The sequence below is a fragment of the Symphalangus syndactylus genome, chromosome 9, assembly GCF_028878055.3.
Source record: "Symphalangus syndactylus isolate Jambi chromosome 9, NHGRI_mSymSyn1-v2.1_pri, whole genome shotgun sequence".
In the NCBI taxonomy this organism is placed as follows: Eukaryota; Metazoa; Chordata; class Mammalia; order Primates; family Hylobatidae; genus Symphalangus; species Symphalangus syndactylus.
The window spans coordinates 45,017,212-45,035,763 of NC_072431.2; the positions used below are offsets into that span (position 1 = coordinate 45,017,212).

At 43.3% G+C, this 18,552-nt stretch overlaps 1 protein-coding gene across 1 annotated transcript in view; it reads right to left on the reverse strand.

The window, feature by feature from the left end:
- The window catches only part of GPD2 (glycerol-3-phosphate dehydrogenase 2), a 147,302-nt gene extending 134,457 nt beyond the window's left edge, over positions 1-12,845 (reverse strand). Inside the window, exon 1 of the mRNA XM_055292077.2 lies at positions 12,728-12,845. The gene's annotated coding sequence lies outside the window, so the exon portion shown is untranslated. The remainder of the gene's footprint in view (positions 1-12,727) is intronic.
- Positions 12,846-18,552: the final 5,707 nt, after the last annotated feature.

The window sequence follows — 18,552 nt, forward strand, 5'->3', positions numbered from 1 at the left end:
AGCAAAACCACACAGTTTCTCTTGCCTGCATATAATCCTCTAATGGTTTCTAGCACCCTAGAATGAAATCTAAGCATCTCACCTTGCATTATAAAGACCTATAGGATCCAGCCCTTCACTGCAGTAGGTTAAATAATGATGCCCACAACATATCCTTATCTGAATCCCTGGAACCTGTGAATGTTATAAGGAAAAAAAAATTCACCAATGTGATTAAATTAAGACCTTAAGAAGGAAAGGTTATTCTGAATTACCAGGGGGAACCCTAAATGTAATCACTTTACATCTTTGTAAGAAGAAGACAGGGTGATTTGATACAGATGAGAATACAATGATGTGACCACAGAAGTAAAGACTGGAGTGATGCAGCCACAGCCAAGGAATGCCAGAAGCCACCAGAACCTGAAGGAGTTAAGGACCATTTTCACTCCTCAGAAGGGAGCACATCCTGCTAACTCCTTAATTTTGGCACAGTGAAACTGACTTCAGATTTCCAGCCTCCTGAATGATAAAAGAATAAATTTCTGTTGTTTTAAGCCACCAAGTTTGTGGTCATTTGTTACAGCAGCCACAGGACACCAATACAGACACCTCTCACTCTTACCCACTAAGTTCCAGATTTATTTGCCTTCTGATGTCTGTCAGATCAGGATTGCTATTAGTGTTTTGGGGCCAGCTGCCTCTACCTGGACTGCTCTGCTCCTCAACTTTGCATGGCAAGCTCCTTCCAGTCATTCACGACTCAGCTTAAATGTCAAGTCCTCAGAGAGGCCTTCCCAAATGATTCAAATCCAAAGTATGCATACAACTCTTACCTTCTCATGTCTCTCCTTTATTTAAGCATTATTATTTCTTTGTTCCCCACTAAAACGTAATTCTACAAGAACAGAAACTGTGTTTGTTTTGTATACCACTATAATCTTATTTGTAGAAAAATTCCTGACATAGGCCGGGTGCGGTGGCTCACGCCTGTAATCCCATCCCAGCACTTTGGGAGGCCAAGGCGGTGGATCACTAGGTCAGGAGCTCAAGACCAGCCTGGCCAAGATGGCGAAACCCCGTCTCTACTAAAAATACAAAACAATTAGCCAGGCATGGTGGCAGGTGCTTGTAATCCCAGCTACTCGGGAGGCTGAGGCAGAGAATTGCTTGTACCTGGGAGGCGGAGGTTGCAATGAGCCGAGATCGTGCCACTGCACTCCAGCCTGGGCAACAGAGCAAGAGTCAAAAAAAAAAAAAAAAAAAAAGGGGGAGAAAATTGCTGACACATATTAGGTGATTGATAGACCTAACAAACAAATGGATGGATGATGTAGGCAGTGAGAGAAAAGATGATGGCATTTGTCAAAAAGGAAAGAATAGCATGGGAAAGAAGGAAGAAATTATGGGTCCTGACCCAACTGTGGGACATGCAAGTGGAAATGCCTGAGTTCAGCGAATAAGTCTGCCTAAGAATGTTGATTTGGGATTGACTGAAATCAGGGATATTGATGAACTTGGTGCAAAAAGCATCAACAGAGAAAAGAGAGTGAACTAAAGACAGACCCTGGGATTTCCAATATCAAGGCAAAGAACCTGCAAAGAGATCCATAAGGAGTAATCCAAGAGAAGATGTCACAGCAGCCTAGTGAAAACTCAGTTTCACAGAAAAGAGAATGAGAAGAATCATGGAAATTTCAAGTAATAAAATCTCATTGATTTGTCAGTCAAGAGGACACTCACAATCATATCAAGAACAGATTTGGGCCAGGCTCACACCTGTAATCCCGGCACTTTGGGAGGCTAAGGAGAGAGAATCGCTCAAGCCCAAGAGTTTAAGACCAGCCTGGGCCACACGGCAAGGCCCCATTTCTATAAAAAAATGTAAAAATCAATCAGGTATGATGGCCTGAACCTGGGGTCCCAGCCACTCAGGAGGCTGACATAGGAGGATCGCTTGAGCCCCGGAGTTCGAGGCTGCCATGAACTATGACTGTCCTACTGCAATCCAGCTTGAGTGACAGGATAAGACCCTGTCTCAGGAAAAAAAAAAAAAAAGACAGAGAGAGATTTATCTGAGATCGAAGACAGATTCCAACAGTTGTGGAGGGAATGGAAGGTGAAGAAGTAGAAAAATAATGCACAAAAAGTACTTTAAGGAAGAACAGCTTAAAGGAAAGGAGAAAGAGAGCAGGTAGCAAGAGGGCAGAATGGTGCACAGGGGCAATGTTTGTTATTGGTCTTGTTTGTTTTTGTAATGGGAGAATCTTGAGCATTCTTGTAAATGTTTGAAATGCATCTCAGCATCTCCAACACAAACAAACAAATAAATACATGCAGGTAAGCACAGAAAAATTTCATAGAATAAGGCATCTGAAGGGAATGGGGGATCCAGAGTACGGGGGAAAGCATCAACTTTGGATAACCACCTCTAAGTCAAGAATTAACGAGGGGTTGATGGATTCAGATATAAAAATGATGTGGAAAGGAGAAAAATATTAAGATTGGACATGTTATTTCAATTCTCTCAGAATAATAGAAGGCAAAGGCCGGGTGCTGTGGCTCATGCCTGTGATCTCAGCACTTTGGGAGACCAAGGCAGGCAAATCACAAGTTCGACCTGGCCAACATGGTGAAACCTCGTCTCTACTAAAAGTATAAAAATTAGCCAGGCATGATGGCACATACCTGTAATCCCAGCTACTCTGGAGGCTGAGGCTTAAACCCAGGAGGCAGAGGTTGCAGTGAGCCAAGATCGTGCCACTGCATTCCAGCCTGGGTGCCAGAGCCAGACTCCATCTTAAAAAAAAAAAAAAAATGCAAGGACACTGTGAAGGGGACAGCTAAGTCATTATCAAAAATGCATATTCTCTTCTTCCTGGACTTGCAGCTAGACTACATGTGTCAATCTCCCTTTCAGCTAAGTATCACTACACAACAGACTTCCAACCAATGGTATATGAGCAGAACTAATGCATTCATTTCAAGATTATGTGTTTAAGGCCAGGCACAGTGGCTCACACCTGTAATCCCAGCACTTGGAGAGGTTGAGGCAGGCAGATTGCCTGACGTCAGGAGTTCAAGACCAGCCTGGTCAACACGGCAAAACCCCATCTCTACTAAAAATACAAAAATTAGCCAGGCATGGTGGCACATGCCTATAATCCCAGCTACTCGGGAGGCTGAGGCAGGAGAATCACTCGAGCCCAGGAGGCAGAGGTTGCAGTGACCTGAGATCGTGCCACTGCACTCCAACCTGGGCAACAGAGCAAGACTCATCTCAAAAAAAATAAGATTGTGTGTTTAGAAAGTAGATATGCTTCCTGCCTTTCCCTTTCACCATCCACTGGCTGGCTGTAGTTGAAAAGAAAGCCCTAAGGAATTGCTGAGTCATAAAATGGAAGAATCTAGAGTGCCTGAATCATTGAGAGGAAAGTGATCCACCAACAAAGACCATGATATAAGCAAAAATTAAACTTGTGCTTGAGCTTGTATCTATTTTCAGGCCTTTCAGTTATGACGGTTGAGCCTACCCTAACCACTAACCATCATCTTTTAATAAAGAAATGCCTGGGTGACATAAAAGACTCAAAGAAAACGCTGAAAGTTTGAAAAAAACTACAGCAAGAAATAGAAAAGGTATTGTGTAGAAAAAGGTAAAATAACTCTCTCATGACTAAGGCTGGAGAACATACATTTTTATACATCTCCAATACACACAATCATTTTCGTTTTCACAATAACCATCAGAAACCCAAGTACAGGAGTAGAAAAGAAGACTGATACCAAGTTGCACATTGCTTCTACATCCATTAAGACTAAGAAAATTTTAACAACATCGTGGATTCCTACAAGTCAAATAATAGGCAATGTCATTATAGGCATGCTGTGCTATGTATGCAACTATTTAAACAAGTTCAGCATCATTGGTGAAATCTGGTGAACTACAAGGTAAAGTATTAGGAAGTGTAAGTGTTCAATGGCAAAGTTCAATGAGTTGGGCAGTGGAATACAATGTTGCAAAAGTCAGGAAATACATTACAGAAATAGGAATAGGATTATCTCTCGATTCTATTGTTTTTAAAACAGTTTTTAAGGGAGTTTCTGCCATACCAGAAAATAGCTACATGCATGGCTTTAAGTCCCTTAACTTCTCTGTGCCTGTTTGCTCCCTGATATGACAGGGTTCACTGTTGATACATTTAAAAATGTGCACAAAGTACTCAGCACAGTGCCTAGAAAATGGCAACTGCTTAATAAATACTTGTCATTGCTATTTATTATTAATAAGAAAAAGACCACATTAGGTTAAATTGCTAAATTCCTTCCTATTTTAAAATTCTGTGAATCTGGCCAGGCACAGGGGCTCATGCCTGTAATCCCAGCACTTCTGAGGCAAAGGCAGAAGGATCACTTGAGGCCAGGAGTTCAAGACCAGCCTGGGCAACATAGTGAGACACTGTCTCTAAGAATTTTTTTTTAAATTAGCCAGGCATGGTGGCACACACCTGTCATTCTAGCTACTCAGGAGGTTGAGGCAGAAGAATCACGTGAGGTAGGAGTTCAAAGCTGCAGTGAGCTATAAATATGCCACTGCACTCCTGCCTAGGCAGCAGAGCAAGACTCTGTCTTTAAAAATAATAACAAATAAAATTATGTTTGTGTGTGTGTGTGTGTGTGTGTGTATTTGTTTTTGAGACAGTCTTGTTCTGTTGCCCAGGCTGGAGTGCAATGGCGTGGTCTTGGCTCACTGCAACCTCCACCTCCCAGGTTCAAGCAATTCTCATGCCTCAGCCTCCCAAGTAGCTAGGAATACAGGCACCCGCCACCACGCCTAGCTTATTTTGGTATTTTTAGTAGAGACAGGGTTTTGCCATGTTGGCCAGGCTGGTCTCAAATCCCTGGCCTCAAGCAATCCACCTGCCTCGGCCTCCCAAAGTGCTGGGATTACAGGCATGAGCCACTGCCCCCTGCGGAATCTATATTTTTTAGATAAGTATCCCAGCTACTTAATGGTGGGTGGCGATGGGGAAAAGGGGTTAATACTAGCAAACATAATGAAAGAAAAAAGTGAAAATATACTTGTTATGATAGGTCCTATGAGCATAATCCTGAAGAGAGATAAAAGGAATGTGGCAGCCTCTAGATGTGAATGCTATACCTGGAGAGGCTGAGAGCAAGGAAACCCCAAACTCCAGGCAATAAAAGGAAAATCTAGGCCAGGGTCCAGAGGCAAACAGAACCCAGTGGCCATGACTGGCTTCCTTTTAGGCAGGACAAGAGAAATAAACATTTCATGCTCTCCATGGACTTCAAATTCATCCAGTCCAGCCAGCTTATTTGACAGAGGAGAAAAGTGAAAGGTCCAGACACTGACCAAAGCCACACTTGAGTGGCTATAATGTGGCTGCAGGGATGCTCAGAAGTAGGCACTGCCCACTTTTGACCTAGCCCACATAAATGGTCCCCAACGCATTGTCCCCATAGAATCCAACACCTTTGATAAGGGGGACAACGTAATTTTTATGTCATCTTTTTATGAATTCATTTTCCAGATTCTTTCTTAAGAGATTGGATTAGGTGGGTAAGTAGGGGGAAGGGAGAAATTGGTGAAGAGAAGGAAGCCCTGGTGTCCTGACAGAGGTGCTGAGTCCTCAGTGGACATTAAGTGGCCTCCTTATTTGTAGATTCCTCCACTGATTTTCTTCATGGATTCCTTTTATAATGTCACTTCGCCCCTTCCCTCTCCTAAATATCCTTAAGATATTAAACCTCTCAGCACCTTAAGAGAGGGAAAAAAATTTTGAAATAAAAATAAAAAGATTAAAACTGCCAAATATGTAGGGAGGGAGATGCCTAAAAAAAGATAAAGCTTAAAGTATCCAGTTGAATAGATTACCTGAAATACACCTGCCTGTGTGGTATCTGGCATCCAATCACACCCAGCACACTCATCACTTATTGCTTGAATTAGGGATAACTGAATTATTGGGCAACCATTAATGAACAACTACTTACTAGGTGTCACCCACATGAAAGGCACTTGGATTAGGCATGTGAGGTCTATAAAACTGTGTAAGATCCAGCATGATCTTCCATAGGAAAGAAAATTATGCATGTGTGCAAATAATTACAGGAGACAAGCATCTATAAGGGAATTATGAGTAGCATAAAAAGAGTAGCTAAAGGGTTTAGAAAATATACTAGACATTTCTGACTGGGGCTGTGAGGGAAAATGTCATAAAACTAGTAGCCAGGGGTCAGGGCACTCAAGGTTTGTTAGGATTTCAAAAAGTGAAATAGAAGGAAAAACATCAGAATAGGGACAGCAGTAGGAATAATATATATTTAGGGAATTCCAATTAGTCCAATGTGACTGGATCACAGAGAAGATAAGGACAGCACCTTAATATTAGGGTGAGAATGAAGGAATCTCTGAATTAATTCCAAGACATATATTTAGAACGTGATCAAATAGGGCAGAGTAATCCATGGAAGCGTGGAGCAGAGAGAGTGACATGATCAAAGCAGTTTGGGCATTACCACAATGAAATAAAACATCTTTTCTTTTTATTATTTTTTATTTTTTTTATTTTTTTATTTTTTTGAGACAGGGTCTTGCTCTGTTGCCCAAGCTGGAGTGCAGTAATGCAATCATGGCTCACTGCAGCCTCGGCTTCCTGGGCTCAAAGGATCCTCTCGCCTCAGCCTCCTAAGTAGGAGGCATGCACCACCAGACGCAGCTTATTTTTTATTTTTTGTAGAGGCAGGGTCTCACATGTTGCCCAGGCTGGTCTCAAACTCCTGGGCTCAAGTGATCCTCCTACCTTGGCCTCCCAAAGTGCTGGGATTACAGGCATGAGCCAACACTTAGCCAATATCCTTTCTTTCATTCAGTTAAAATTAAAGGAAAACAACTTTTGAGAACCTAGTACTCTGAACTGTATTATTTTCATCACTTTTGAAGTACACTTAGAAGCTTATTTTATGTTTTCTTGAAATCTTGACCAAAGTTTTTCCTAATAAGTTTACCTTGAACATAAACTTTTGTTCCACGTATGTATATGGCTATCTAAAGTTTCTACTTGGCCTTGGTGGTCATCAGCAGATACAAGTAGCAAAGTATTCTAAGCATGTCACCCAGTAATACTCAGAGGTTATCTCATTTGACAGTAGCAGCTTCTAGAAATCTTGATTTCAGAAAACAGTCTCTCTGTCATAGCTTGTCAGGTTTGTTGTTCCCACTATATTAAACCCTTTTATAGAAGGATATATGTGGACAATCAAATATGAGATTCCACAGAGGACATATTAGTATTCAAAAAATATAAGGCTTGAAAAATCTAAATCAAACAATCATTGTTCTAAAGTACCCAGATTTTGACAGTATCTCACTGTCAAAAATACAGTACATAAGTAATTCTTTCATTTTGCCTGAAAAATTAAAAGATGTCCCCAATAATGTCTTTAAGTTTTGTCAATACATATGTAAAGAAAAATTATTCCTCTAGTCACAATACTTCTGACACCAAATGTATGGGTTTTCCACACCAAGAAACTATCTAGGGACACCAGCTGAATGTTTTACCATTTAACTCAATCTCACACTAACTGCCCAGAGTTTGTGCAGACGCCACAGGGTAAGAGCTCAGTCCTGTGAGACTGCCCTCCACTTCAGATGCCAGTCAAAAATAGTGGGCCCCGGGATATCCACACTTCTGTTAGACTTAGCTACAAATCAGGGGTTCCTACAACCCCATCCTTAGATTTGATAATTTGCTATAATGGCTAACAGAACTTTACTTACTTTTTTTTGTTCTTTTTTTTTTTGAGACAAGGTCTCACTCTGTCACTCAGGCTGGAGCGTAGTGGCACTAACGCAGCTCACTGCAGCCTTTACCTCCTGGCCCCAAGAGATCTTCTTGCCTCAGCCTCCAGAGTAGCGAGGACTACAAGCATGGACCACCACACCTGGCTAGTTGTTTTTTTGTTTGTTTGTTTGTTTTTTAATTTTTTGTAGAGACAGGGTCTCTCCACGTGACCCAGGCTGATCTCAAACACCTGAGCTCAAGTTATCCTCCTGTCTTGGCCTCCCAAAGTACTGGGCTTACAGGTGTGAGCCACCACAACAGGCCTACTTACATATACCAGTTTATTACAAAAGGTATTAAAAAAGACACAAATCAACAGCCAGATGAAGAAGTACACAGGGCAAGAAATGCGAGAAGGGGTGCCCTCTCTGGGCATGCCTTCCTTCCAGCACTTCCATGTATTCACCAACTCAGAAGCTTTCCAAAATTTAAGGTTTTTATGAAGGCTCCATGATGTGGGCATGATTGATTAAATTATTGTCCACTGGTGACTGACTGGATTTCCAGCCCCTCTCCTCTCCCCAGAGGTCTGGAGTGAGGCTGAAATTCTAACCCTCTAATTACGTAGTTGGTTCCTCTGGCACCAGCTCCCATCCCCATCCTGAAGCTATCTAGGCTTCTACCAAGAGTCACCTGTCATCTCAGCAGTGTAGAAAAAGACACTCATCATTCCAGAGATTCAAAGGGTCTTAAAAGTTCTTTAGTCAGAACTGGGGACAAGTATCTTTCTTACTATATCACAATATGTCACAATACATTTGTACTTGAGAAGGAGAGACATCTATTAACCAATTTTTCCCACTAATTTTGTGAACTAATTGAACCGAAGCAATCATGTTTTTGCTGCATGAATCAGAAATCTGGTTTTGAAAGAACATAAAATTCTCTACTGAGAAATAGGAAATAAGAGCACAGAAATGATATAGAAAGAAATACACAACTCAAAGAACTAGTAAGAGCCTCTAAGGAGAGATCAAATCCCAGAACACAAGCCAAAGGGAAAACAAAAACAAACAAACAAACCAACATGGTCACATTCACATCAGGACACAAATTAGAATTCTGGATACATTCTGACCACAATCGTTATCTAAACATCCTCAGGTATTCAAACCATCAACATCTCTTCCTTTCCTTTTCTTAAATGTTCCTGAGATCACTCCCTGGTCATATATTACAGGAAGAAGTCTATTCTAAAATTGTTAGAGATTTCCTGGCTTGCAGTCACATTGGCCCTTGTCTTTCTCACTTGGAGTTGAGTTTGATCTTCCTCATACATTTCTTTCACGCATCATGTCAACAATTCTAAAACACAGAAAAGTAAAACACACTTTATTAGTTTCCTCTTCCCCTAACATACCACTTCCAAGTTTTCTTCTTATCTCAAAAGTCTTAAGACATGATGGAATTATTTAAGTATTTTGATGAGCAACTAAAACTTACTTAATAATATCTTCTTAGTTTAGTTCCATTCAGTTCTTCTCTATCTCCCAAGTAACAATTTTGAATTTAGCGGGTTGAAAGGGGTCTCAACCCTGATGACTAATAATTTTCTCCTTATACTCCAAGTAAAAAATATATAAAATATACCCCATTGTCAAAACTGAATAGAGTAACTGGCAGGCCATCTGACACTTTTATTTATTTATTTTTATTTTTTATTTTTTTATTTTTATTTTATTTTTTGAGACAGAGTCTCCTTCTGTCACCCAGGCTGGAGTGCAATGGCACAATCTTGACTCACTTCAACCTCTGCCTCCTGGGTTCAGGCAATTCTCCTGCTGGGATTACAGGTGCCCACGATCATGCCCGGCTAATTTTTGTATTTTTAGTAAAGAAAGGGTTTTGCCATGTTGGCCAGGCTGGTCTCCAATTCCTGACCTCAGGTGATCTGCCTGCCTAGGCCTCCCAGCCCAAAGTGCTGGGATTATAGGTGTGAGCCACTGTGTCTGACTGGCTTGCTTTTTTTTTTTTTTTTTTTTTCTGAGACAGCCTCAAGCAATTCTCATGTTTCGGCCTCCTGAGTAGCTGGGACTACAGGCACGTGCCACCATGCCTCGTTAATTTTTGTATTTTTTGTAAAGATGAGGTTTCCATGTTGTCCAGGCTGGTCTCAAACTCCTGGGCTCAAGTGATCCGCCTACCTTGGCCTCCCAAAGCAAAGTCCTGGGATTACAGGTGTGATCCATTGCACCTGGCCTATCTGACACATTTTTAAGCAAGTGTGTTAAAGGTGGACAAGAATGAAGAGTTACCATTTTAACGCCAATCCTTAGCTTTAAACTTCAGCCATAGTGACAAGTATTCATTTCTTGCATATGCAAAATTTTACTGAAGATTTCCCATATAATTTTCAACAGAAAGATCATTTTTGAAAGTACACGATTATGTTGGCTTTTTCGTACAATGAAGTACACAATAGCAAACATTCCTAAAACAAAGGTGATCTTTTCCATAGTCTTCAGGAAATGTTAAGTCTCTCTGTTACTGAAGGGGCATTCCCTTCACCAGGAAGCTGTCTCCAACCACTTGAGCCAATATTAACCTTTTCCTTCATAATCACATCAGTTCTGGCCAACATCCTACCACTGGAAAAATGATGGTACAAGGTCTTATGTTGGTCTCCAACTGTTTTCCATCTATGTTTTACCTTGTTAAACAACTGTAAGCTTCTCAAAAGAGGATAACTATTTTTTTATTTAGCACTTATTACACAATATAATGCTGCACAAGAATACAGAAAATTCCGTTTAAGAAGACTAGTGTTCATATATTTGATTTCTAGTCCTCTTTCTGAAGTGTTGTTTCTGCACTTAGGATAGCCCCCATGAGTCCAGGTGTTGACAAACAGAAAGAATCAAGCTTTGGAAAACCTAAACAGAAACATCATCACATTCAAAAACTAAAACTGAGAAATTAGATACTGATCTGAAAATTGCTTCCCTTCTCTAATAACCATAGCTACCACTAACTCGCCTCTCCTCTCCCCATCCCAACACACTAAACTAACCGAAAAAAGTGTACGGATAATTCATGCACAACATGCAAGAATTCTTTGCCCAAATTTTCAAGCTAACTATATTCTTTGCCCATATTTTCCTACTTGAGTATAAGAAGGAAAAATGTAGGATGGAAGCTAGTCTTTTGAAGTCTACTACTTGCCAGGTACATTGCTAGCAATTTTACACACGTCACAGCATTTATTATCCATATTTTGCCAATGAGACAATTGAGGCTGAGTTTTAAAAGATGACCTAAGGCCAAAAGTCTTTGGCTCCCCGCTCCGCAACTACCCTCAGCTGCAGTTTGTTCCACAGTTCAGTCGCTCATTGAGAAAACATTTATTGAGGGTGTATTACAAGCTAGTCACCCCTCCAGGCATTGGAGGTCACTCATTGAGAAAACATTTATTGAGGGTGTATTACAAGCTAGTCACCACTCCAGGCATTAGAGTTTTGAAGGTATGCAAGACAGAACAAGCCCTGCTACTCTCATAGAACTTACATGCTAGAGATGAAAGAAAACAACCAAACAGGATAAGTTCAGAGTTATAATAGTTTGCCAACGAGTTATGCACAATAATCATCAAATCTTTTAAAATATCTACAATGAGATTAAATAGTTACAAAAAAAACTAAAAGGGGGTGGTAACACTCACTAACAATTGGTAACACTGTGGCCCTTTTGTCAATTCCTGAACCAAGCCATTGCATCTTTGAATGAATCACGAGGGAGAGAGAAGGAAGCAGAGCTCTAATCCTGCTTAGAATTTCTTTATAAAATAAAGTGACTCTATAAACTATGAGAATGGACTGTTGCAATGAATCCAGTGTTGGTTCTCAAACCCAAAAGCCCGTATTTATCCATTTATTCATTAAGATATTGCTGTATTATTTGACGAGTTGATTTGCAAAAGTCAAGGGAGTGTTGTAATTTGACATAACACCCCTGTGAGAAACAGAGGGGGGTTTCAACATCCACATCACAAGGTTCCCCAGGCTGCACACGGTCTCCATTGGGCAATGGCATCCAGATGTCATGTGGTGGCCAGCAAGAACTGTAGGACTGGGACTAGAGTGGTCAGTAGCTACCAAGAAGTGCCTGGGCCCAGTGTGACAGCTGCCAGCACCCTCCACACGCCAAAAAGAAACTTCATATCTCTTTAAACTTGGAACACATGCAAAATACTAACAGTTTTGTTTTAGCAATAAAGACTCCCTGTCACTTACTAACTTCCTTCCCTCACCTATTTATACAAGTATAAGTTGACTAGCTGCTATTTCTATAGCTGCCTCCTATGATATTTATAATGTGTTGTGTGATTTGGGTTGCCCATGTCACTAACACTTTGCAAGAATTTGTGTTTGTAAATTACTCTGGAACTCTTCTGGGAGTGAATATTCCACTGCACAAGGTGGAAGCCAGACTAGAGACCATCTGCTAAGAGCAGCACTTCATTCACCCAGCTACACCTTCCTGCCAAAGCACTCTTTGCAAATCTATTTTTGCTGGTAGAAGTTACTACATAGGGAGTGGAGGCTGTTTTAAGTTATCAGTGTGCACCTTCCATTTCCTCCTAGGACGGTCACACGCCAGCAGCTGAGTTTCTCAAAGAAGCCTCAGCCCTCCTCCAGACTCGTTCTCACTCTTGCTTCGGAAGGGAGCAACAATCCTTATCAGACTAGCCGCATCTATAAGCTAAAAGTTTGCATGAACTTTCAATGGGGTACCAACCCTCGCCCCAAAAGTCCTGCCACTTTACTATTTTACAAATGCCGCCTCCAAAATATAAACAACAAAACCCTAGAGAAGAGCGAATCCATCTTCTGCTAGTGGGAAGAAATTCTAAATCTTTCCCGTTTCCCGCCACCACCTACCGCAAGACTGGAGTCCCAGAACACTCGCCCGGGTCAGAAAGGGACCACTCTCCGCTAGAATCCTAGGGGCGGGGGAAGGGGTCTCCCAGGAAGCACACACCTGAGATAGATCCTCACGCGCGAGGGGCCAGCGGGAAGGAGCACCCAGTTCCTCCAGCCAGGGTGGAGTCGGCCTCCCCCCAGAATCAGAGCCTCGGCCCGGGTGCTTGCAGCGAGGCGGGCTGGGCGGGTGTAACTCGAGCGCCTGGCGGGCCGCGCCCCCGCCTTCCCTCTTCCCGACTTCCTCCTCCCGCTCCCGCGCCAGCTCCCTCCCGGAGGGCTGGCCAGGGCGGCGAGGCCGCCACCGCCTGCCCTGATACCTCGGGCCCAGGCTCCTCCGGCCCAGCGGGGAAACGCGGAAGTGCGGGCGGGAACCGGGGCCGGGGTTGGCGCGGGTGTGGGAGGGAAAAGCGCTGCGAACAGCGGGCGGCGAGCGAGGAGGTCTCCGCGGCCCAATGAACGTGACTAGACGGGGACGCGGGTCCTGCCGCCGGGTGGGGTCGCGCAGCGCCACACGCAAGGGCCCTCGCCCCTGGCTGCAGTTCCTGCTTTGTGCCTCGGCGGTGCCGGACTCCAGACCTCCGCCCCGCCTTGCCAGCGGGCTGGCGAACTGGAAAGCCTGAGCTAGGCCAGGCTGGGGAAGACGCTGGCGGTGTCCGATTTCCTGTGCCCTCGCCCATGCGGGCCGCCCTGGCCATCTGCCTGCGGGAGAGGAGACACTCGTCCGCCGGCACGCTGGCGGGGCTGGCTTACCTGATGACTTCTCGTTGTCCGCCCCGGGATCTGGCTTCTCCTACTCTGTACCTCCCGGCCGGCAGGCTTCCCTAGGCCTACAGACGTGTCCAGGAGGCGGGCGACCCTGCGACCCCGCCGTCAGAGCCCAGAACCCTCGCCCGGCTCCCCTGGCGGGCTCTGGAGGCGCGCCAGGCCTCCTGGCTCCCCGCCTGAATGTCAGCGCAGGGACCCGCAGGGAAGACCAAGCCCAAGCTCCAGGGGGTGGAATGCTGAGCACAGGTTCCCCAGACCCAGCCTCATACAGGTGGGGGGAGGCGGAGAGCCCCGGCGCAGGCTTCCCACTTGCAACCCCCCGCCACCCAAAAAAAAAAAACGACCCTGCCCACTGAGCATGCCCAGCTCACTTGTTGGAACTACTAGGGCTAGACAAGCCCAAGGGGACCTAAGGAAGGCAGAGTTGGGGCTCAGATGGACCCCACTTCTTTAAGAGCTTTGCTCCGAAGACCCCTGGGTGCTGTACTAATAACCTTTCTATCGTGGTATTGGAAAATATCCAGGAGATGGACGGAAATGCCTTTCCAAAAGAAGGAAGAAAATTAGTGTGAACCAAAAACGCAGTGGTATTTTTTTAAATAAAGTATTAAGTCACTCATTTAATGTCCTTAAATACCGCAGAATTCCTGTAGCTGACCCAGAGGAATGCATATATTTATTAAATCCCCAACTCAGTAACTTCAGGGAACCATCCATAGTCCACAGAGGAGCAATGATTCTCACCCTTGGACACATTAAAATTGGGGGGAGGGGGCGGGGAGGGGTGGAATGCCAGATTTCCATCCCCAAGTCCAATGAATCAGTCTGGACGTGGGATCTGCAAGCCCTTGTATTTTAAAACTGGCTCTAAAAGTGTAGTCACTGGAGCCCGCAGCATGAGCATCACCTGAGAACTTGATAGAAACTGTACTCCAGTGACCTGATTCATAGACTCTGGGGCTGGGGCTGAGCTACCCAGATTTAACAAGCCCTTGGGGTAGTTCTGATGCACATTAAAGTTTGAGAACCACGGTTTAAAAGCTCCCCCCAGTTGAATCTAATGAGCAACCAGAAAAAAGAAATTGTAATTGAGAAAAGAAAAATAGTTCAGAGCATTTGAGCAATGTGAGGTATGCAAAATTTATCAGGCCCAGAGAGACCTCGAGTATGGGACATAAGTTGCACCCCCACACTCATGCTCAGGGGCGATTGTTTAAAGGCATTTTGTTCATGACTGACTACCCAACCATATCTTCATGTTCCTGGAATTCGTGATACGAAGAACAATCTATAGGCAATCAATAGTTTGTTGTTTTTATGTAAATTATTGGTAAACAGCTTGGAAACCGCCTCTTCTTTTCCTTTAAAAACTTTCATGTGGCCAGGCGGGCGCAGTGGCTCGCGCCTGTAATCTCAGCACTTTGGGAGGCTGAGGTGGGCAAATCACAAGGTCAAGAGTTCGAGACCAGCCGGGCGCGGTGGCTCACGCTTGTAATCCCAGCACTTTGGGAGGCCGAGGCGGGCGGATCACGAGGTCAGGAGATCGAGACCATCCTGGCTAACATGGTGAAACCCCGTCTCTACTAAAAATACAAAAAAAATTAGCCGGGCGTGGTGGTGGGCGCCTGTAGTCCCAGCTACTCGGAGAGGCTGAGGCAGGAGAATGGCGTGAACCCGGGAGGCGGAGCTTGCAGTGAGCCGAGATCGCGCCACTGCACTCCAGCCTGGGCGACAGAGCGAGACTCCGTCTCAAAAAAAAAAAAAAAAAAAAAAAAAAAAAAAGAGTTCGAGACCAGCCTAACCAATATGGTGAAACCCTATCTCTACTAAAAATACAAAAATTAGCCGGGCGTGGTGGCGAACGCCTGTAATCCCAGCTACTCAGGAAGCTGAGGCAGGAGAATCACTTGAACCCGGGAGGCGGAGGTTACAGTGAGCTGAGATGGCACCACTGAACTCCAGCCTGGGCGACAGAGCGAGACTCCATCTCAAAAAAATAAATAAATAAATAAAAACTTACTTGTGACTGGGCAACATCATGAGACTGGTTATATTAAGTATGCCTCAGTTTTTTCTTTAGTTTGACAAATCAAACCAATATTTTTATCATTTTTTTTCAAACCCTAATCATTTATCTAGAAATGCAACATGTTACCCAGAAAAGGAATAATCTGGTTGAATTGGGTGCCAGTCCTGGATTTCCTTCCCACCGATTATCCCAGATCAGTTCAGTGCTTGGGAAATGGGACCATCAGTTACTCACTTTTGTACTCTAGTGCCTAGCATAGTGCCTGAATATAACCGATGTTTAAGTGTTTCTTGATTTGAAAAGAATGCTTAGGTGAGCCATCTGGTCTAATCCATACTATGTCAGCTGATTATTTTCCCCACTAGTCCTAGTCACGCTGCTAGCTAATGTAACCGCCCAAGGGGTTCACCTTGCCTGCTGCCTAGACAGAGTCGATTCATCAAGACAAGGGAATTCCAAGAGTAATTTGTGCAAAGCCAGCTGTGCAGGAGACCAGAGTTTTATTATTACTCAAATCAGACTCCGGAGCATTCGTGGAGCAGATTTTTTAAGGACATTTTGGTAGGTTGGGGGAAGCCCCTGAGCCAGGAGTGCTGATTGGTCAGGGATGAAATCACAAGGAGCTGGAGTTGTCTTCTTGCACTAAGTCAGTTCCTGGGTGGAGGGCCACAAGGTCAGAGGAGTCAGTTTATTGATCTAGGTGGTACCAGCTGATCCGTCAAGTGCAAGGTCTGCAAAATATCTCAAGCACTGATCTTAGGAGCAGTTTAGGGAGGGTCAGAATGACTCCTTAACCATAGTTTCTAATCTTTTATGGCTGTTAGTCTTACAAAGGCAATCTAGTCCCCAGGCAAGAGGGAGGTCTGCTTTGGGAAGGGCTGTTACCATCTTTGTTAAAACTATAAGCTGTAAACTAAGTTTTTCCCAAAGTTAGTTCAGCCTACGCCCAGGAATGAACAAAGACAGTTTGTAGGTTAGAAACAAGTTGGAGTCGGTTAAGTTAGATCTCTTTCACTGTCTAGGTCATAATTTTGCAAAGGCGGCTTCACTAACAAGCCAAGAACTGATATAAGATTCAGTTCTTATATCAATAACACATGACCATCAGCCCCTGGGTCTGATTTGGATACAGGGGGAGGTAGAGAATAGGAGGTAGGACATAGTTGGAGATAGAGAAAAGTCAGGAGCACTGGACATGATTCCTCTTGCCAAATTTGGGGCTCAGAACAACCAAAGGACAGCAGAAGGATGTTGGCATCTGGTGGGATTCAGGAAGGACACAGAAGGAAAAAGGTGTGCATGGGAGTGGGGTCAATGGGCACAGACAAGGAAGGAAGCTTCACCTGATCAGCATACAATTTACTCTGAATCTTCTTTTTCAAGACTGTGCACCTCTGCTCTATAGTTCCCACTCTCCCACTCTTCATACACACATCTAATCTCAACTATTGACTTGAATAAAATAAATAGGAAACTGTTGTATAGTAGATAATTTTCTCCAATAAAACATTGCTGACTTGCAATTAGAGCATAAGTTATTTAGAGCATATTTTCAAAGTTGTTAATTCTTAAAAATGCATAGCCCTAAAAAAGAACAAAATCACTTTGTAGCAACATGGATGCAGCTGCAGCATATGGATGCAGCTGCAGGCCGTTACCCTAAGCAAACTAATGTAGGAACAGAAAACCAAGTATCACATGTTCTCACTTGTAAGTGTGAGCTAAATCATGGTTTCACTCAGACATATAGATGGGAATAGGCACTGGGGAATCCAAAAAGAGGGAGGGGGACAGGGGCTGAAAAACTTCCAGCTGGGTACTACATTCAGTATGTGGGTGATGGTATCAGTAGAAGTCCAAACCTCAGCACCACACAATCTACCCTTGAAACAAACCTACACATGTAGCCCCTGAATCTAAAATAAAAATGGAAATTTAAAAATTTTTAATGAACATTAATTTCAAAATGTAGAGGTTTATGATCATTCTTTTAAGATTTTACAGATACTGGCCGGGCACGTTGGCTCACGCCTGTAATCCCAGCACTTTGGGAGGCCAAGGCAGGAGGATCACCTGAGGTCAGGAGTTCAAGACCATCTGGGCCAACATGGTGAAACCTCATCTCTACTAAAAAATACAAAAATTAGCCGGGTCTGGTGGCACACGCCTATAGTCCCAGCTACTCGGGAGGCTGAGGTGGGAGAATTGCTTGAACCCGGGAGGCAGAGGTTGCAGTGAGCTGAGATTTCACTCCAGCCTGGGCAACAGAGCGAGACTCTATCTCCAAAAAAAAAAAAAAAAAAAAAAACAGATTTCACAGACACTTATAAAATAAAACACTATGCCCTATTTATTCCATGAATCTTTTCTAAAGAGAATAAAATATAATAACAAATTTTTCTTTCTAGCCTAATACATAACACTTTAAAGCCTTTTTGACAATTCTTTTTATGAGTATCTAAGTAGCTTTCTGCCTCCCTATCTCTAGCCCTGTGTCTTTCTCCTAATATAACAAGAATTCCACTGAAAGGGTTTGGTTGCTGATTAGACAATGTAACAGAAACACAATTTCCTATATGCCTAAGCATTTTCTTTTCATTATTAAGATACTTTCATGGGGAAGTGGGAGATAATCATTAATTTAGGAATTGCTCTCAATAATTACTATGCTAGCTCCACAGACAATATTAAAAAAAAAACAACAAAAACCTTCCCTTCTCAACAAACACTTGCTACTGCTTCCTTTTTGCTTATAGTATTAAAACCAAATCAAACAAATAAAGAGATTTAAAACTAAAAGTGTAGGAAGACTAAGTGGGGGTATGAGAAAGGAAACAATGACCATAACCAAATCTTAAAACATGAAGTAATTATTTCAGCAGAAGGCAATCTAGTGAAGACTAAGGCCTCAGGGAAGTGAGTCTTAAGTGTTTCTCTTCTTCCCCATAAGAATGACTCAGCATTTGGAATGAAACTATGTTTACTGTCT